Source organism: Phyllostomus discolor, chromosome 4 (assembly GCF_004126475.2).
Source record: "Phyllostomus discolor isolate MPI-MPIP mPhyDis1 chromosome 4, mPhyDis1.pri.v3, whole genome shotgun sequence".
Taxonomy (NCBI): Eukaryota; Metazoa; Chordata; class Mammalia; order Chiroptera; family Phyllostomidae; genus Phyllostomus; species Phyllostomus discolor.
The window spans coordinates 60,664,874-60,686,999 of NC_040906.2; positions in this window are offsets into that span (position 1 = coordinate 60,664,874).

Genomic DNA, 22,126 nt, shown 5'->3' on the forward strand with positions numbered 1-22,126 from the left:
TTCAAAGATAGACCACATGATAGAACAGAAAACAAGCCTCAACAATTTCAAGAAAATTGAAATCATACCAAGCATTTTCTCGGATCACAAGGGACTGAAGCTAGAAACCAACCCCAAGGAAAAAAACCCAAAACACTCAAAATCATGGAGATTAAATAGCATGCTATTAAACAATGAATGGGTCAAGAATGAAATTAGGGAAGAAATCAAAAGGTTTCTGGAAACAAATGAAAACGAACTCACAACAACCCAAAACTTATGGGACACAGCCAAGGCAGTCCTAAAAGGGAAGTTCATAGTGATACCGGCATACCTAAAAAAGACAGAAATATTTCAAACAAACAACCTAACCCTACGTCTACAAGAACTCGAGGAACAACGACAAAGACAGCCCAGAGCAAGTAGAAGGAAGGAAATAACCAAGATCAGAGCAGAATTAAGTGACATAGAGACTACAAGCACAATTCTAAGGATCAATGAATCCAAGAGTTGGTTCTTTGAAAAGATAAACAAAATCGACAAGCCTTTAAGCAGACTCATCAAGAAAAAAAGAGAGAAGACCCAAATAAACACAATCAGAAATGAAAGAGGAGAGATTACAACTGATACCACAGAAATACAAAGGACTGTAAGAAATTACTACAAAGAACTGTATGCCAAAAAATTTGAAAACCTAGGTGAAATGGACAAATTTCTAGAAAAATATAATCTTCCAAAACTCAATGAAAAAGAAGCAGAAAGCCTGAACAGACCAATAACAACAAAAGAAATTGAAGCAGTAATCAAAAAACCACCAACACACAAAAGCCCTGGATCAGACGGTTTCACAGAAGAATTCTACACAGCATTTAAGGAAGAGCTAACCCCTATCCTTCACAGACTATTCCAAAAAATCCAAAAAGATGGGAGACCCCTAAACTCTTTTTATGAGGCCAACATCATCCTAATTCCAAAACCAGATAAAGACACAACAAAGAGTGAGCACCTAAGGCTCCGCCCCCCACCGTAACTAGAGCAACCAGACCGGAAAAAAAAAAAAAAAAAAAAAAGGAGAGACAGGGGGGAAAAAAAAAAAACAAAACCATGTTTTCAACAGAGCAAATCAGTCCCCCAGGACTCATCCTTTTGAGCGACCAAGAATTAGCCAATCTATCGGATGCGCAGTTCAAAACACTGGTGGTCAGAAAGCTCACGGAACTGGTGGATTTTGGACGAAATTTAGATGAAAGAATGCAGAGTACCATAAAACAGATGCAGGAAGACTCGCGGAGGAGAGCCAATAGTGAAAGGAAGGAATATGAGTCTCAAAACAATACAGTGGACCAGAAGGAAGATAGAATCAACCAAGCAGGAAAGCATGATGAAATAAGAATTCAAAAAATTGAGGAAAAGATTAAGAGCATCCAAGACACCTTTAAACGTTCCAATACCCGAATTATAGGGGTACCAGAATCGGAAGGGGAAAAGCAACAGATTGAGCACGTATTTGAACAAATAATAAAGGAGAACTTCCCCAATCTGGCAAAGGGAACAGTCTTCCAAGAAATCCAAGAAGCTCAGAGAGCCCCAAAGAAGTTGGACCCAAGAAGACACACACCAAGGCACATCATAATTACATTAGCCAAGGTAAAAACAAAGGAGAGAATCCTAGAAGCAGCAAGAGATAAGGGGACAGTAACCTACAAAGGAGTTCCCATCAGACTGTCAGCTGATTTCTCCAAAGAGACCTTACAGGCAAGAAGGGGCTGGAAAGATATATTCCAAGTCATGAAAGACAAGGACCTACATCCCAGATTGCTCTATCCAGCAAAGCTCTCATTTAGAATGGAAGGGCAGATAAAGTGCTTCTCAGATAAGGTCAAGTTAAAGGAGTTCATCATCACCAAGCCCTTATTTTATGAAATGCTAAAGGGACTTATCTAAGAAAAGAAGAGAAAGAAAAGACATCTATAGTAAAAGGACAGCAAACTCACAAATATCAACAACCACACCTAAAGCAAAACCAAAAGAAACTAAGCAAATAACTAGAACAGGAACAGAACCACAGAAATGGAGGGCACATGGAGGGTTAGCAGCAGGAGGGTGGGAGGAGGAGAGAGGGGGAAAAGGTATAGAGAATAAGTAGCATAGAATGTAGGTTGAAAATAGATAGCGGGAGGGCAAGAATAGTATGGGAAATATAGAAACTAAAGAACTCATAAATATGACACATGGACATGAACTAAAGGGGGAAATGTGGGTGGGAGGGGGTACAGGGTGGAGGGGAGAGAAGGGGGGAAATGGGACAACTGTAATAGCATAATCAATAAAATATATTAAAAAAAAAGACACAACAAAGAAAGAAAACTTCAGGCCAATATCACTGATGAACATTGACGCTAAAATCCTCAACAAAATACTGGCAAACCGCATCCAACAATACATTAAGAAGATCATACACCATGACCAAGTGGGATTCATTCCAGGGATGCAAGGATGGTACAATATTCGCAAATCAGTAAATGTAATACATCACATAAACACAAGCAAAGACAAAAACCACATGATCATATCAATAGATGCACAAAAAGCATTTGATAAGGTACAGCACCCATTTATGATAAAAACACTCAGTAAAGTGGGAATACAGGGAGCAATCCTCAACATAATAAAGGCCATATATGAGAAACCTACAGCCAACATCATACTCAATGGGCAAAAATTAAAATCTTTTCCACTATGATCAGGAACAAGACAAGGCTGTCCACTTTCACCACTTCTATTCAATATAGTACTGGAAGTTTTAGCCACAGCGATGAGACAAGAAAAAGAAATAAAAGGCAGAAATCAGAAAGGAGGAAACAAAACTGTCACTGTTTGCAGATGACATGATAATGTACATAGAAAATCCTATAGGCTCGGCCAAAATATTGCTTGACCTAATAAATGAATTTGGCAAAACAGCGGGATACAAAGTCAATATCCAGAAATCAAAGGCATTTCTGTATACCAACGATGAAATAGCAGAAGCAGAAATCAAGAAAAAAACCCATTTGAAATAGCAAAAAGAAAAATAAAACATCTAGGAATAAACCTAACCAAAGAGGTAAAAGACCTATATTCAGAAAACTACATAACACTGAGGAAAGAAATCAAGGAAGACACAAACAAATGGAAACATATACCATGTTCATGGATTGGAAGAATTAATATCATCAAAATGTCCATACTACCCAAAGCAATTTACACATTCAATACAATACCTATTAAAGTACCAATGGCTTATTTCACAGACATAGAACAAATACTTCAGACATTTATATGGAACCATAAACGATCCAAAATAGCTGCTGCAATTTTGAGAAAGAAGAGTAAAGTAGGAGGGATCACAATACCTGACACTAAACTATACTACAAGGCCACTGTAATCAAAACAGCCTGGTACTGGCATAAAAACAGGCACATGGACCAGTGGAACAGAACAGAGAGCCCAGAAATAAACCCAAGTCTCTATAGTCAATTAATATTTGACAAAGGAGGCAGCAACATAAAATGGAGTAAAAATAGCCTCTTCAACAAATGGAGTTGGGAGAACTGGACAGCTATGTGCAAAAAAATGAAACTCGAGCACCAACTTACACCTTATACAAAATAAATTCAAGGTGGATAAAAGACTTAAATATAAATTGTGACACCATTAAACTCCTAGAGGAGAATGTAGTAGGAAAATCTCAGATATTTCACGCAGAAACTTTTTTACTGACATGTCCCCTAGAGCAAGGTACATAAAGGAAAGAATAAACAAATGGGACCTCATCAAAATAAAAAGCTTCTGCACAGATAAAGAAAACAGTATCAAAATAAAAAGAGAACCAACTGTATGAAAAAACATATTTGCCAATGATATCTCAGACAAGGGTTTAATCTCCCAAATATATAAAGAACTTACACGACTCCACTCTAAGAAGACAAGCAACCCAATTAAAAAATGGGCAAAGGACTTGAACAGACACTTCTCTAAGGAGGACATACAGAAGATCCAAAGACATATGAAAAGATGTTCAATATCGCTAGCTATCAGAGAGATGCAGATTAAAACCACAATGAGATACCACTTCACACCAGTCAGACTGGCCATCATAAACAAAGCAACAAACAACAAGTGTTGGGGAGGTTGTGGAGAAAAGGGGACCCTAGTGCACTGTTGGTGGGACTGCAGACTGGTACAACCACTATGAAAAGCAGTTTGGAACTTCCTCAGAAAACTAAAAACGATCTGCCTTTTGACCCAGCAATTTCACTGCTGGGACTATATCCTAAGAACCCTAAAACACCAATCCAAAAGAACCTTTGCACCCCGATGTTCATAGCAGCACAATTTACAATAGCCAAGTGTTGAAAGCAACCTAGGTGTCCATCAGTAAATGAATGGATCAGAAAACTATGGTACGTTTACACAATGGAATTCTATGCAGCAGAAAGAAAGAAGGAGCTCCTACCTTTTGCAACAGCATGGATGGAGCTGGAAAGCATTATGCTAAGCGAAATAAGCCACTCAGTGAAAGACAAATACCATATGATCTCACCTTTAACAGGAACCTAAACAACAAAACACAGAAACAAGCAAAATATAATCAAAGACACTGAAATAGAGGACAGGCTGACAGTGACCAGAGGGGAGAGAAGAGGGAATTTCAGGGGAGAATGGGAAGGGTTTACAGGAACAAATATAAAGGACACATGGACAAAAACTAGGGGGAGGGTGGTAATGGGAGAGAAGTGGGGAGGGATGGGTGGGTGGGCTGGAATGGGAGTAAAAGGGAGAAAACTGTACTTGAACAATGATTAAAATAAAATTAAAAAAAGAAAATCTTCCATAAAAATACATGCTATGCAGACTTCAGTCCATGATGGATATTATTACACAGTCATCTTCACAAAGCTGATAATGTGGGAACTGGCAGTGGGATCACTGGAGCAGGGTGTGATGTGTTGGGCATCATTTAGTTTTGGTGCAGCCAAGGAGGTAGTAAGACCAAACCGGCCACACGTATCACAGTGAGACCATTATTTGCAGGAAACAGGTTCCCACAAAAAAGCCTTATTGCCAATAGGGTGACAACATGGACATTACTATGTCTACTACAGTCCAACAAGTAGTTTAGTAACACCAAGGAGACCCAGAAACTCCAGCCTGAAGTCAAGATATTTGAGAATAACTGGTTCATGGTTTTGGCATCAAAAGGAAGAAAATGTCTGAAAATCAAGAGATGAATCCACTAGATGAGTTAATCAGGCCAATTAACTCCTTTGGGGGCCCAAAACAAACAATAAACAAAACAAAACAAGGACATAAACACCATGACCAGAGAGTAGAGAAAAAGAAAAGTTAGCATTGTGTGAAGCTCTGGAGCTCCCTGGAAAGAAATACTGTGGAATAGTACCAACTAATTACTAAGCAGAATCTGCTGCCAGAGTGCGGGGAGTAGAACCAAGGAGGATAGGTCTCTGTGGCTCTGATTCTTAGCTGGGCACAAGGGGTGTGGCATTCCCATCCTTTTCCATGCTGCTCTCAAGCTCACCCCACACTGTGTCCTTAGATGTCATCTGACATCATGAACTTGAGACACCTGAGTTCATACCTGCTCAGACAGAACTACAGCCAACCCTGCTTAATTCCAGATTGAATTTTCAATTCTTACTTCAGAGCCTCAGTCCTCTGGATTAGATATTGGGAACCTCTGCACCTTTCCCAACTGTCCCTGGGCACCTATGTGCTGAGAGTCCTTTTTTAGAATAGCAGGTCTGTCAGTGTCTCCGCTAAGCTAAGCTGTCATCTCTATAAGATAACAGGCCAGTCCCTATGTCCCTGTGATCACCCTCCTTCCCAAACATATACACCTCCCTGCCACACTACCACATCACAAGATTAAATAACCTTTCCTCACATTTGGGGAATAAGGACATAAGTAAGTTCAGGGCACAGGAAAGAATAGGACAAATTATTCTTTCTGTAAGTGTTTCATGACTATAAAGATATCACGCAGGTTTTGGAGTCAGGAAACTTGGGCTCTATTTCTGATTCTGCCACTCACTGATTTGAGAGCCTAAGTTTCTTCAAGTGCAAAAATAGAGACTGTTGTCCTATCCAGGACCTATAGGCCTGTTCTAACCGTAATGTCTTTAGTAACCTGTGAAAGTAGCTTGCAGTTATGAAGGAGGCTTTAGGCATTGTACACTCTCTCCTGCCATTTGCCTGTCTTGAGTTCCCTGCTGTGTCCCTCTGCTGACTCCTCTTACACTCAGCACAACCCTTAGGGCATTTATCACATTCTGCCATATTGCATTTGAATTCTTGATGTCTTAACTCCTATAGATTATAAATTTGGGAGCATCAGGGATGGCATTTTATTCACCTTGATTTTTCTTCGAAGTACTAAGCAAAGTGCCTGGGACATAAATATTCAGCGAATTCTTGGTGTCCAGCATGGGGGGTCATGAATAGCAATAGTATCTCCCTCCAAGCAGGTGCCTTGTGTCTGAGAATGATTCCCAACCTTCTATTTGGGTTGAATGATTCAGTCAGTATTGCAGCCTTGTCTGGCCTGATGAGTGATACTTTCAATCTTTCATTTCAAGTTGTTTGGGGTCAACTTGCATGTTTTGTGTTTTTCTTTGGATTATGGCCCTTGGGATTTTTTTCAAATTATCATTTCCTGTGTTATTTATTTATTTATTTATTTATTTATTGCCAGCACTATGGTACTAAAGATGCCATACACTGACAACTGTAGCTTCAGCAATCTTGAAACCAGAGATTTGGTAGGAAAGATTTGAGGTTTAACTGAACTATCACTGTTAAGGTGTTATGTCCTCATGGAAAAGTCACTTGATTAAGGGACACAGAGACGCTCTTTTCCCTTCTCTTATTTTTTTTACTTGTCCTCATGGAAAAGTCACTTGATTAAGGGACATAGAGACACTCTTTTCCCTTCTCTTATTTTTTTTTACTTGTCCTCATGGAAAAGTCACTTGATTAAGGGACATAGAGACATTCTTTTCCCTTCTCTTATTTTTTTTACTACTTTGCTTTAAAGGGACCAGAGCAAGTTACGTTAGTTACAGTTACATACCTCCTGTTGTTATAAGTTTATCAGTGATTTTGTAGGCTACTTTGAACCCTGATATCACCACAAGGACAGTTATCTAATTAAATTAGTCCCCAAAAGCATCATTTTGATAATTCACGATGTCAGCAAGTTTTCAGGGTTCGATGGTGCTCAGTTCTGAGGAGGATAGTAGGGAAAAGTAAGCCATGGCTGTGGTAGATGTTTGCCATGATTTTTAATTGTCCAGTGACTGAACACCCTGCCTATGTTTGGGGGAGTTTTCATCTTATGAGACAAAGCTTTCCTATCACCAAAGAAAGTGAAAATGCTGAGTCCTTGCTTTCCTGGTATCTGGAGCATGAGCGTGTGACCAGGTGCTGTGGAGTGAATGTTTGTGTCTCCATACGTTTCATGTATGGAAACCTTAGCCCCCAATGTGATGTTATTTGGAGGTGGGGCCTTTGAAGGAAAATTCGGTTTACAGGAGGTCCCCAGGGTAAGGTTCTCATGATGGGATTAGCGCCCTTATGAGAAGGAACAGAGAGCTTGGTCTCTCTTTCTCTCTCTCTCCATCATGTGAGTCAGCAGCAAGGAGGTAGTTTATGTCTAAATACATTGTGCTTTATACTAAAAACACTATGTGAATAGAGAACAGGAAGAGAAAGTATGATGTGATGATTTAAACTCTAGACTAGATCCAGGAATTCCCAACTCAAATAACTTTAAGGGCCATACAGATAAGATAAATGAATGCAGCAGGTAGAGGTTTGGGGAAAATTGAACTGTGTGTATAAAGTGCAGCATTATTGAAAGTACACATACACAATTGGCACCATAGTAACAACAGCAACAAGAGCCATACCAATAAAAATAGATCATATTTACCTGGTGCTTATTGTGAGCTACACTTTGCTCTCATGCTTCGTTTTTTGGGTGACTGCACTGCCAGTTTTCCTGGAGAGCCCTGGGGCATCCTGTTTAGTTTAGCATTAATCTTCAATCTTTCTTTTTTTAAACTGCATTTTTATTAATAATTGCATTTACATAAGTCAAAATAAGTTTCTATCATTGCTTTGCCTAACCTAGGACAGAATTGACCATGATGTTCTGTTTTTTCCAACCCTTTCCAGAAACAACATAATAACACTTGGAGTTTTCATGGTCTGCATTCAGAATGTTCACTGTTAGAATGAAGTGCTCCCAGGCAGGAGCAGCTACAGACAGCTACCTCCTCTCAGGCTGTCTGGAGTTCGGAAGAGGACTCCATTCTCTGCTTCTGCTGGCTGCTCCGTTGCCAGCCAGATGACCCAAGGCCCAACAGACATAACCTGCAAGGCAGATATCAAAGACAAATATGACTAAGTATGCAGTTATGTTCCATGAATGATCATTAAAAGTAGGCGGTTTTGTACCAAGAATGATTATTCTGCCTATATTTTTTTTAAATATTCAGAAAAATCAATATAAAGAAGGTTAAAAAAATTTTGGCTTTAATGTGTACTGACATGTATTTTTTTTGGAAAAAAATTATTTCTGAAATAGTTTTGAATAGAACTATTTTATAGATCCATGAATAAATTTTAAAAAATATGTTAGTAAATAAGGATTTCAAAAATGACATATTTTAGTTATATCTAGTACTCCTTTTCACCTTCAGAATTATACTATTTTAGACAATAAATTATAAGGTCACCTTATTTGTTTGTATTTCTTAATTTAATCCTCACAATAACCCTCCAAAGTAGATTTTTAAAGAAATTTCTATTTACAGTTCAGGAAACCCAGGGCAAAGACAAATGGTCACATTTGCTCAAAACACTTGGCTAACAAGTAACAAACTAAGATTTCAAACTTGGGAATCTGGCTCAGAGTGTTTGCTCACAACCACTATTTCCAAAGTAGGCTTCCAGGAAGAAACAGGATTCTAGCTCAAAGACCTGTCCTCCTCCCCAACACAGCCAAGGGTAATTCACTTGCTCTCTGAGCTTATGATTCTTTAAGGATAAAAGGGGTGGTGCTACTGATGATCTCTCTTGTAGTTGCTGGGCGGATTCAATGAATTAAAATAAGAAAGTGCTTTTGCAAGGGGAAGATACTGTACAGATTTAAGAACATCACCTGCGGGCCTTTTTCCGTAAATCTAAGAAAGTCAGGATGCAGACTGTAGGACAGGCAACGACTCTCAGTTGCTTCATTCTCCACCTCCAACTGAATGGGAAATGGGAATGTAACACTTCAGATGTGTGCAGAGAAACCCGCTGTGGTCTTATGTATCAAGGATCCTCATGCTGGTAACAGGAAGCATATGCACATGTGATTGCATTGTCCTGGGTACACATGGATTCACAGAGTGAAGGGATCTGATAGATTTAAAATCTGTTCTATTCCTTTCAAAGTGGCTGGCAGCACAGAAGAGCCATTTCTGACTTTTGTCTCTGATATCTTAGGCTTTTAAAGCCTAAAATCTAGATGACAAATCAGGGGAAAAAACAACCCACTGCATCACTGCAGCTAGCTGATGGCTTTTAACGTTCTCATGAAGAGAACTAGTTGATTTCCTGTTCTCACAACCACTGCTTGGGTCTAACCACTCTCTTCTGGACAAACACAGGAGATCTAATTGCTTTGAGTCTAAATTCCCTCTGACTATGTGCTTTGCAGCTGCTGAGCAGGTTTTTCTGAAAGGAAAATCCAATCATTCCAGTGCCTTGTGCTCGGTCCTTCAATACCTTTTTTTGTCCTTAGGATAAATTTTAAAGCCCTTTGCCTGGTTGGGGGACATATACTTTCTCCTGCCCCACTCTCACTCTACATGATTTGGGTAGATTTGACTGAATTCTGTGAAACTAAGAGTGGGTACAAGACCCAGGCTTGGCCAATTTTAGAGATTGGTTTAGGGATGGGCATAAGATCCAATTCAGGCCAATGGGAGTTAAGCCTGAAGTTGAAGAGAGGTTCCTGATGACATCAGCTAAATCTGGTATCCAGCTAGGCTGAGAAACTAATTGACCTCTCTAAATCTCTAGTAACTTGAGCCACTGCATTCCAGATTTTGTTGCTTAAGCTATCTGAATTGTTTTCCTATGATTTACACCAAAAAATTTTTTGACTAACACACTAATATACAAAGTTTTTCATGCTCTGGCCCAGGCTTGCCTCTTCTAACTCATCTCCTTGTACTTCCAGTGTACGATATTGAGTTCTCTAATGCCTCATGTTGTTTTATGCCCCTGGGCCATTATACAGGCTGCACTCTCTGCCTGCAATGCCATCCACTGACCTTCTCTCTTCACTCTCCTATCTGATTCTGTCCACCATTCAGAATGCCACATGAGAATGATACCTTAGAAGCCTCACCTGAAATCCGAGTCTGATTTAGTCACACCTTCCCTGTGTTTGCTGTCTCAGGACAGTTATTACTTGACACTATAACCACTAGTCTATTTCCCTATCTTCCTTTTTATATTATAAGTTTCCTAAGGAGAGGAGCTACATTTTATTGTGCATCCCTGACTCTTAGGAGAAAATGTTATAAGGGTCAATAGATCCAATTCACACTTGGCTGAAATTTTCTCTAGTCCAGATAATTTTTGGCACACTAAGGGAATTTCTTAGACTTAAGAATGATTCAGGGGAGTTCTACACCCTTCCTAGTCTGGTTCTATGTAGCCTCAGTTACTGTTCTGTCTATTCAGAATCTATTATCTTAAAATTATTTCCTTTCCAGGAAATAGACAGCATTTTTGCTCAATGAGTCTGGGAGTGGGAGTCCTCATTGTTCTCCAGACAGGTCTGGGCTGGGCTGGACTTGGAGTGAGTGGCTGGCAGGAAATCTCAGAATGGACCCTGACCAGTTGGTTTGGGAGTGGTCGGATTTTGTGGGCTCAGAGAGATGATGTTGTAACTAATATAGTACTTCTAGAGAATTAATTACTCACTTTCTACTCATTTCTCAATCCATTCCAACTGGTTCCAGCCCCTTCCATAGAAACAGCTCTTGCTGAGGTCATCAATACACGATTGCCACAAAACCACAGCCATATTTGGGTCATTGGATTGGATTTCTATCAGCATTTGCAATGCTGATTACTGATGCTTATCTTACACACTTTTTTTCTCCTGTATCCTGAGACTCCCAGCTTCACACTTGTCTTTCCAGGTGCCTGGTTGCAGCCTCTTTTTCAGGTTCATCTTTCTCTACAAAAACAATTGGACCCTCATCCTTCCTTGAGGAAGCTGCAGCCCCGACCTTCCCAAGTTGACACTATATGAGTGTATCCTCTTTTATGAGATCTCATTCATATCCATGGCTTCCATTATCCCCACTGTATACACTCTTTACAAATTTGCATCATTAGCCTAACTTTCATTTTAGCATCAGACTTGTATATGTAATTGCTACCTAATAGCTCTAAATGGAAGATGTATCAAACTCAACATATCAAAAAACAAACTCTTGACTTTCTGTTCCAAACTCAGTACTCATTGTGTTCCCAATCTCAGTGAAGAGCACCATCTTATATCTATTTACTCAAGGCAGAAAATCAGGTAACATCTTAAAAATTTTTTTATAAATTTATTGATTTTAGAGAAAGAGAGAGGAAGGAGAGAGAGAGAGAGAGAGAGAGATCAATTTGTTGTTCCACTTATTTATGCATTCTTTGGTTGATTCTTGTATGTGCCTTGACTGGGGATCAAACCCATAAGCTTGTTGTATCAGGATGATGCTCTAACCAACTGAACTATCCAGCCAGGGCCAGGTGACATCTCTGATATCTTGTTCTCCCTTTTATTCAGTCCATCTCTAAGGCCAGTTGAACTTCTAGAAATATTTTTGAATCTTCTCATCTATCTATATTTACCAGTACTACCAAATCAAAACTTTCCTCCTACTAAAATAATCTGCCAAATGATTTCCCAACTTTCCTCTATTCCCCACTCTAATCTATTTCCCACTCTGTAATGATAGTGATATTTTCAGCACAATATAACATAATATAATAAAATATAAATTTGTTTTGAGTCACCAGGCTGTTTAAAACCTATAATGACGTCCCAAAGCTCTTGGACAGAGATAAAATTCTTTAACTTGACCTTTAAGGCCCAACTCGATTGGTCTCCAGCTATGTTTCCTGTCTCATCCAGTACCTGTATCGTTTGGTTTCTCTGGATGCTATCCTTTCAGTCCCACTGGCCTTCATTCAGCCCTTCCTTTTTTGCTATGCTCCCTCCCAGTATAGACATTTTTACATGCTCCTTTCACTCTCTTCTTGATCTGGTTAAGTATTACTCATTCTTTAGATCTTAGTTCAGCTGTCATTTCTTTAGGGGAGCTTTCTATTTGTGCTTTCATAGTGCCAGGGATCTCTCCTTCATAGAACTAACAAAAGTTTTAACTTTACCTTTACTTGTATTCAACGTAACAACTGGATTACAGCTGTCATCTTTACTATGCTGTTTGCTCCATGAGGGCAGGGCAATATGACTTTGCTTACTTTATTTTTGTCAGTTAGGTGGTGCTACACTATAGACCACTCCAAAGTTTAACCATCACATAAAAGAATGTTTAACATCATTAGCCATTAGGGAAATTGTTGGGACCCACCCTGCCTGGTTTCAGAAGCTGTAACCACCCTCCATGGCCAAGGCTGAGGAAGCGACCTTTGGACCATAAGCCACTAAGGAAACAAAGCTTATCTCCCTGGCAGGAGCACTGCTTCTGCTCTTTTACTTCATCCATAACTGGCCCCCAATGCTTGGTCGGTTAGCCAATGATGGGTAAGATTTCCAAAAAGGGAGAATGACCTCAGACAGGCATGATTACATGGGAGGCCCCCAAGGAAGGACTTGGGGGGCCACAGCAAAAGGGGGTGATGGACCCTCACCCCTCGGCTTTGACAAAGCCCGAGTCCTCATTCTGTGTGCAAGAAGTTTCCTAATCTCTTGGCTGCCTTACTTCCCCTGCCAGATTTAAGCCTGAAACAATGACAGGGGGTGGTGCAGCCCTATGCTAAATAGGATGGGCTCCCCAGGTAATCAGGCCTAAGAAAGAATATGTAAAATCCTGTGAAACCTGCTTTGTTTAGAATGCCTCAATTAAATGATAAGGGTCCAAGCAAGTAGTGTTTGTTCCATAAAAGTTTTATGGCTCTTTAGCTATCAGACCCTGACTCAGAATAGGCCCTCAGAGTTCTTTGTTATCTATTGTTTCGTCCTTACTGCCTGACAATGATTAATGAGCTTTACCTGTATTCTTGTGCAAAGGAACCCAATAAAAGCCCATTGAGGAAAAGGGTGTTGGCCCTTCTCCTTTGAGAGATTGGCCACCTTCCCTCTCCAAGCAGATCAAGTCTTGGTAGACTTATTCTCATCTGTGGCAGACAGGAGGCCCTGCTGGCAGAGTCCCCCCACAGGAAATAAAAATCTAAACCAGAATGAGGTACCACTGCATACCCATTAGAATGGCTACAATGTAAAAAAAGGGAAAATCAGTGTTGGCAATCATGTGGAGAAATTGGAACCTTTGTGCATTGTTTGTGGGGATATAAAATGGTTCAGATATTGTGAAAACAGTTTGACATGTTCCAGTTTAACATGTCCTCAAAAAGTATGGCATAAACTATATATGACCTCACAGTTCCACTCCCAGGAGTATACCCCAATGAACTGAAAACAGGCATTCAAACAAGTGCAAGTAGATGCATGTTCACAGCAGCATTATTCACAAAAACCAAAAGTTGGAAACAGCTGAAATATCCATCAACTGGTGAATGAATAAATAAATTGTGATATATATGTATGCACACACACACACACACACACACACACAATGGAATACATTCATCCACAAAGAGGAATGAAGTACTGATAGAAGCTAAAATGTGGATGATCTTTGAAAGCATTATGCTAAGTAAAAAGAGCCAGACATGGCTCAAAATGACATGGAGTGGTCCTCTGTTATCCATGGGGGTTATGTTCCAAGATCCCTAGTAGATGCCTGAAACCTCAGCTAGTACCTAACTATATAAATACACACACACACACACATACACACATACATATATATGCTATGTTTTTTCCTATACATAACACCTACAACAAAGTTTTATGTTTTATTTATAAATTAGACACAGTGAGAGATGAGCAATAATAAATAATAATACAATAGAATAATCATAATGATATACTGTGATAAAAGTAATGTGAATTTGGTCTCTTACTCTTTCAAAATATTTTATTGTAACATGCTCAGCTCTCCACTTAAAGGAAACACTTTGCATCATCTCTCCAGTGTGTCCTAACTGCCAACCACAGCCCTCTTGTGCTTTGGGGCCATATTAGGTAAAACTTGAGCATAAGCACTGATGTTCTGCAACAGTCCGTCTGATAACAGAGATGGCTACTCAGAGACCAGGGGCAGGAGGGACACACAGTGTGGATGTGCCAGACAAAGGATGACTCATGTTCCAGGTGGGATGGGTTGGGAGATTTCTTCACACTACTCAGAATGGCATGCAATTTAAAACTTATGAATCGTTTATTTCCAGAATTTTCCATTTAATATTTTCTGAGTGTGGTTGACCATAGTTAATTGAATCATGAAAAGCAAAACCACAGATAAGGGGAGACTACTGTATATTGTATTACTTCATTTATATGAAACATCCAAAATAAGTAAATCCACAGAGGCACAATGTAGATTCGAGGTTGCCAGGGGCCCTCCAGGAAAGGAAAAAAATGAGGAAGAAATTGCTCAACAGCTACAGAGTTTCCTCTTGGAGTGAAAAAAATGTTTTGGAACCAGATAGAAGTGGTAGTTGAACAATATTGTGAATATTCTAAATACTACTAAATTGTTCACCTCAAATATTACCTTCATTATGTCAATTTCATCTTGATAAATTGGTTTTATTTTATGTTTTCTTTATTACAGTTTACATTCAATATTATTTTGTTTTAGTTTTAGGTATACAGCATAGTACACCTGATATCTCCTCCCAGTATTTCCAGTACGCACCTGGCACCATACATAGTCATTACAATATCATTGACTGTATTTCCTATGCTATACTGTACTTCCCTGTGGCTATTTTGTAACTACCAATTAGTACCTCAGTAAATGATTTTCTAAAAACAACATTAATCATTTATTATTGCACAAGAATCTAACATGGTTGATGAGACTCAGTTCTGTTGATCTGGACGAGGCTCACTGATCTCAGATGGGCTCCTTCATGTGTCTTCAGTTAGCTGTGGGGTCAGTTAGGGTTTGGATGATGTGGAATGACTTTGGCTTGTATACCTTTGCTCTCCTCCATCTGGTCTCTCATTCTCCATCAGACTACTCTGTGTTTATTTTCAAGGCAGAGTGAGGAGTGAAGAGAGCAAGACATTTTGAGTCACGAGTTCAAAATCAGCACATCCATTTTCTCTGCATTTGGTTAGTCACAGGAAATGTTAAGTCCAGCTCAGATTCAAGAGGTAGGGCAGCAAACTTTGTTCCTTTTTGGCAAAGCTAAAAAGTCATATTATAAAAGGTGTGCATAATGGGGGAATGGGGAATTTGGGTTGTTTTGCAACTTATCAACCTTAGTTTTTATCCACATGCCTGGCATGTGGTGAGCACACAACAAATATTTGTTTAATTAATGAATAAGTCATTGAACTTAGGCCAAAGGCAAGCTGGCATCCCAATTTGACATTTGAGGTTTTGAGCTCTCATGGACTAAAAAAGAAAGAAAAACAGGATTCTTGGAGGTATTTGAGGCTGTTGGGATTCAGAAAGAGTCATCCCAAGATGTTCCTCTGTGATATGCATATTGTTTAGAACTAAAAGCAATTGAGATGGTGTGGGCTAAAGAGAAACTTCTGTCTCTCACCCCTCCTTAACTATGTAGAGAAATTTGAATTAGGGGCCTTGCCCATAGTAAAAGATTAACACAGTGATAACCTTTTCTCCTCTTTCTCCTTCTCCTTCTTCTTTTTTGTCTTCTTCTACCTATCTTTATGGCAGGGCAAACTTCTGCTAGCCACTGCCTGCTCTTATTATTCTGCAATGACCCTTTGAAGTCCCCAAGGCAATTTACCTAATCTATATCTCAGAATGTCATATGTACCCATTTTCCCTTTCCGTCTTTGAGCTTCTCCTGTATATGGGGCTCCCATGTATACATATGTATTAAAATTGGTTATTTTCTCTAGTTAATCTGTCTTATGTTTATTTGATTATTAGACCAGCTGAAAAAAACCTTGAGGGCAGAGGAAAGTTTCTTCCACTCCTATATTACCTTCTCAGATGATATTAACTTTTCCAATTATAACTCAGAAGCCCTTTCCCCCACCGTGAAGGAGGATAGAAAAATCCCTTCATCATCCTCTGGCTTAACTCCCTTCTTATACTGCTGTTTTGGTAAGGGTTTAGAGGACTTTCTGGTGTGGGAATTCTGAACTAAAACAAGTTTAGTAGTTAAGTTGGTGGGGTGCTGACTTAAACTGACTGTCTTTAAAAACAAAACACTACTAATGAACAAAATAGAAAAAGAGTCACGGACACATGGAACAGACCGACAGGTTTGAGAGGAAAGGTGGGAGGTGAAGGGATTAGCTAAAGAACAGGTATGCATGACTCCTAGATACATATGACAGTGTGGTGACAGCCAGAGGGAAGTCAGGATGGGGGGTGGGAGGAGGTGGGCAAAGAGGGGGGGAAATGAGGACATCTGCATTAGTGCCAACAATAAAAATAAAGGAGGGGGTCAAGCCTGACTTGTGGTGTGCTCTTACTTCCATGGTGTAAATACCTCCACCACAGCCAATCTCAAACTCCCAGCTTAAAGTCAGGGAATTCAGAGTTTGGACAGATGCACACATCTGGCTCTTTCAAGACAGTGGGACACTGTCAGCCTGTTCTCTATTTCAGTGTCTTTGATTATGTTTTGCTTGTTTGTTTGTTTTGTTGTTTAGGTTCCTGTTAAAGGTGAGATCATGGTGGGGAGGGGAGGGAATTTCAGGGGAAAAGAGGAAGGGTTTACAGGAACAAGTATAAAAGACACATGGACAAAAACTAGGGGGGAGTGGAAGTGGGAGGGAGGTGGGGTGGGCTGGGGGGTGGGCTGGGATGGGAGTAGAAGACAGAAGACTGTACTTGAATAACAATTAAAATAAAAAAAGACAGTGGGAGACAACTCCATTGGTACCTCTGTTGCTCAGGGCTCAGTACCACCTTGCCTGCCTTAACTCCTGTACTTCCAGAGCCATCGAAATCAATCATTTGCTCCAGTGTGTTGCCCTGCCCATTAATTTTTTCCTTTCATTTATTCTCTCAACAGATGATCATTGAACAATTAGTGTATACTATTATAGTAGGCTCTGGGGATAAACTTATAAATGATCAAACACGGTCTCTAGCTTTCTAAAGCTGCTGTCCTTCCAGGTCTTCTCAAGGAAATTCCAACTCTGACATTTTGTTCAGTGATGCCCGACAGGGTGTTAGTATGTAGCACCTCAGCCTCTAGGAAAAATACACCCAAATTTTCTTCAGTTCATCCATAGGATGAATATGTTGTTACTCACACAATTCTGATATGCTACAGTCTTTCTGGGTTAGAACCAAATGCTCAATTATACCTCAACTATATAATTCAATTTTGCTGGCATTGCTTCATCACAATCTGAAAAAGGAGAGGTTATTTTAGAATCGAACAGAACCAAAAAGAATCAGAATGCATTTAGTGCTTACTGTATCACATAATATTCAACATAATGTAATCAATACATGGCACTCTGTGTAAGTAAAGCATTTAGATTCTCACACATGTGAAGGAGAAAGAGGGCACCATTCCCAGAAGTTCTTCCTTTCCATTTCTTAAAGCACAATTTTTACCTCTGGGGAATCAAATATTCATTTAAAGTCAAATACTAAGGCTTGCATTATCTTTTTTCCCTTGTCTTTTCAGATGTGCAGTTTTCTTTGGTAAACTATTAATCATGAACTATTTTTTTTTTATTTTAGCATGTTACCAACACACAGTGTATTATTTTTCTTTTAAGGGAGGGGGGCTGAGTTGGTGAGGATAATCAATATATAAAATATAACAGCTGTTGCAAAATATATATGTATTTTTAGATGAGTGACTGAAATTCCTAACACAAGTTATGCCTCAGTGAACAAGAGAAATTTGTCATTTATTCACTATATCTGGAGCCCAATCATAAAATTTAATATAAGCAGTCATCTATAGTACTCATGGCTTTAGTATTATTTGCAGTTGGAAAAGTAGTGGAATAGCAACTTTTGTGTGGGACAAAGAAGCCAGAAGACACATTTGCAGAATGCAAAGTGTTTGGTTACCCTTGGTGCATATGAGGAGATGAACTTGAGAAAGAGTAACTCAACCCAGGAACAGAATGCACTTCACTCACCAGCCAAGGTCACAGAGCCAGAAGTCTTCCTGGAGAAGTGTCCACTGCTGGGATAGTTTTGTTTAACACACAGTTATTTCCTCATACAAAATACATTGCCTTCCTGCCAATTTTCATGAGCACGTAAAGAAAAATAGCCCCTTGTACCAGTTACTTTGGGCACGAGTGCCATTGTGGGCTGTGAATGAGAAGCTGCAGTGGAGTCCTGTGGAGGGCTCCCCAGGGACACAGAGGGACACAAAACATAGAAAGATCTGTGTTTTGCTAAATTCCATGGGAACTGGTGTGAGTTTTCAGACCACCTGGGTGGTCATCCTCTCCATTGGGTAGAGGCTTATGGAGAAGTGATCAAATGTTTCTATTTGACCTAGAATTGAGGGTTGGAAGTCTTGACATTAATTCATGATGTCGCAATTAATTTCTCTTTGCTCTGTGTTCCTACAGCACGATTCTACTTTCAGTGGAGCAAACCCTCCGTCCACCCTGAACTGAGAGGCCCCTCAAGGGTGCAGGCCATCCTGGTTCACCCTAACATTCTCTCTCTTCTTGGTAGGCACGGATCAAACCTCTGTTCAGTTGCAGTGAGAGGACAATTAAGGTGTCTCAGAGACTCTGCAGTTCCACAACTGATCACACAGTTTCTGTGCAATTAATGGGGCCTCTGGTGGATCTGTGGTCTCAGCCACCTCTGGTATGCTAGTGCCTCCTGGGTATCTCTCTCTGTATGGGAGTAATCCTGCCAAATAATTATATTTATTTTTATATTTATTTTATTTTTATTTATGTGTGTATGTGTATTTTCTTTTTGTAACAGCAGATATGAGAACCTGTAGAATTCTGAAGATTTGGAAAAGAACTTTGAGCGCTGTACTCTTAAGTTTCCCTCAAGCAGGAAGTTCTTTACATCACTGCCCAGGAGTCATTTGGCTTCTACTTAGGGGCCACCAGTGATCCCAGTGGCCATGATGTTTCAAAGCCATAAAGTTAGCTCCGTAAACAATGTAACTTTTTCAGTTTCTCAGTGATTGAACAGGAATGTCTCTCTTAAGTCTCCATTCAATCCAGAGATAGAAAAATGAATTCCAGTCAATTCCAGATTTCTTAGTCATTTCAGGTTTTCAATTCAACGTTTCAGTAAAATCCATCTCTCTGGTGGCAGCTTTAAGGCCATGTGTGCCTACACAGTGCGGGGGCATCTGGGGGTATCTGGCCCTGGAGAACGCACCGTGTTGGCACCCACTGTGATGCACAGTCCTGCCAGCCTGCTGGTCACAGCCTCTCTCACACTAGTACCCACAACGATGCCCAAGTCCCCATTTATTCCAACTCATCAGCTTGGGCCAAAGATTCTCAAACTTTTTAGTCTCAGGAGCTATTTACACTCTTAAAAATTACTGCAACGCCAATAATTTTGTTCTTGTGGATTATAGAGGGTGGGGTAAAAGGTTTACAGTTGTTCATATGGAAAATAATATAATAACTAATAAATAGCAGTATAAGAATGAACTGTGTTTCATGCACTTACAGCTATAAACTTCTGCCTCACTATCTATCAATATTTATCACATTGGTAATTATAATGGAAAACTTAAAAATATTTATTTATTCATTAAAAATAAAAACTATTACGTGTTAACATAAATAACGTTATTAACTATATTTTGAAAACTAAAAAGTTAGTGAAGAGTAGCTTAAAAACATTTCTGCAAATCTCTTTACTATCTGGCTTAATAGGAGACAGCTGGATTCTCATCTGCTTCTGCTTCCAATCTGCTGTGATATGCTGTTTTGGTTGAAGCATATAAAGTCAATCTGGCCTCATGCTGATATGTAGCTGGTAAAGAGAGGAATATTTAAGAGCTTTTCCAGGTAATTGTCCATATTCTTTAATACCGTACCAAAATTCAGCAAGTGGTAGTTTTTTAAAGGTTGGTTGAAATGTGTCATCTGAAACCAAACCCGTAAATTCTCCAGATTCTGTCACATTAAAATCCATTGGACTATCTTGTACTTTGAGTGGATCTTGCACACATTCATGGTTTCATAACATCATGTATCGGTCTGATTCACTGAGTAATGCTGATATGTTTCCACACACAGCAGCAAAGACTCAATTCCTTAATATTGTCAGCTATTTCACAGGAATAGTCTTTAATTACTGTAGCTGTAAACCTCACAGTGGTGGATACAAGTTTTCCAAAATCCTTATTGTTGTTTGAAAGCTTGAATTGTATCATGAGCAAGAATTGTCATTTATTTTTATTTTTTACTTATTAAGAGATTTATTTATTTATTTATTTATTTTAGATAGGGGAAGGGGAAGAGAAAGAGAGGGAGAGAAACATCAATGTGTGGTAGCTTCTCGTGCATCCCCCAACTGGGGGCCTGGCCTGCCATCCAGGCATGTGCCCTGGCGGAGTCAATCCAGAGACCCTTTGGTTCACAGGCTGGCCCTCAATCCACTGAGCCACACAGCCAGGGCTGTCAATTTTTTTAAAAGTATCAGGCTCACTTGGTTTATTTTTAAAGAAAATATTCAAGCCCCTCAAATACTCAAGTCTGAATAACCATAATTTCTTTTTCAGTCTTTCACGGGAATAACAATGATGCTCCCAGAAAAAGACAGCTAGTTCCACACAAAGGCAGTTAGTTCAGCTTGCATTATGCTATTTCTTGATGAAACCATTGTCCTTTGAAATACAGCAGAAGGGCTTGATGAACTTTCCATTTCATCACATGGAATATTAAAAATATTTATACTCAAGGGACTAGATTTAATAAAATTAAAAACTTGTAATGTGTTATCAAGGACATTCTTAAGTGAAACTGACATTTCAAAAACCAGTGTGTGACGATGAGGAATACAAAGCCACGTAGCAGTGTGGCACTGCCACCTTGGTCCCATTCTAAGGCACAAGCAGTTTAACTTACTACAGCTTTTGCCTCATCAGTGCAAATGTCACCACACTGAAAAAGGCATACGATATGTTAGGATTATTATGAAAATGGTTCAAACCTCACAGATACTTTGAGAAAGTGTGTGACTGCCAGAATTCTGGGGGCCACCACACTTTATCAACTGCTAGCCAAGACACACAGTGTTCTCTTCACTTTAACTGTGAAGCTTCTGTAGTCTTTCCAGCCCTCTCTAAGCTGTGTTCAAACACTTCACTTTGGGAAAGGCATTGGTTCATTCCCCATGTATTGAAGGTGCACTAGGAATCTGTAAGGCTGCCACAGACCCCTTATGGCTAAGTTTCTATCCCTCTGTTGCTATTTTAGTGCAGGGATATTGTGAAGGTAGCTCATCAAAAGGCAGTCCTATCAACTGTCAGATCCCTTGCTTTGTGTGTAGTGGTTTTTCTTTTAAATTGATTTCAAAACTCGGTGGGCATAAGAAACCCTTTCAAGGACACTCATCAACATTCTAATATTGAACTCAATCTGCTTTTTATTATTTTCATACATTAGTACAAATCCTATCTTTTGGATTGGCAAAGAACATTTTTATTCTTTTCTCTATGAAAATCATTTTGATTTTTTAAAAACCATCCCTGCCATTTCTATTCTCCAAACACGATATAATGGAAGTGAGACAGACTGGGTGTAAGTAACTT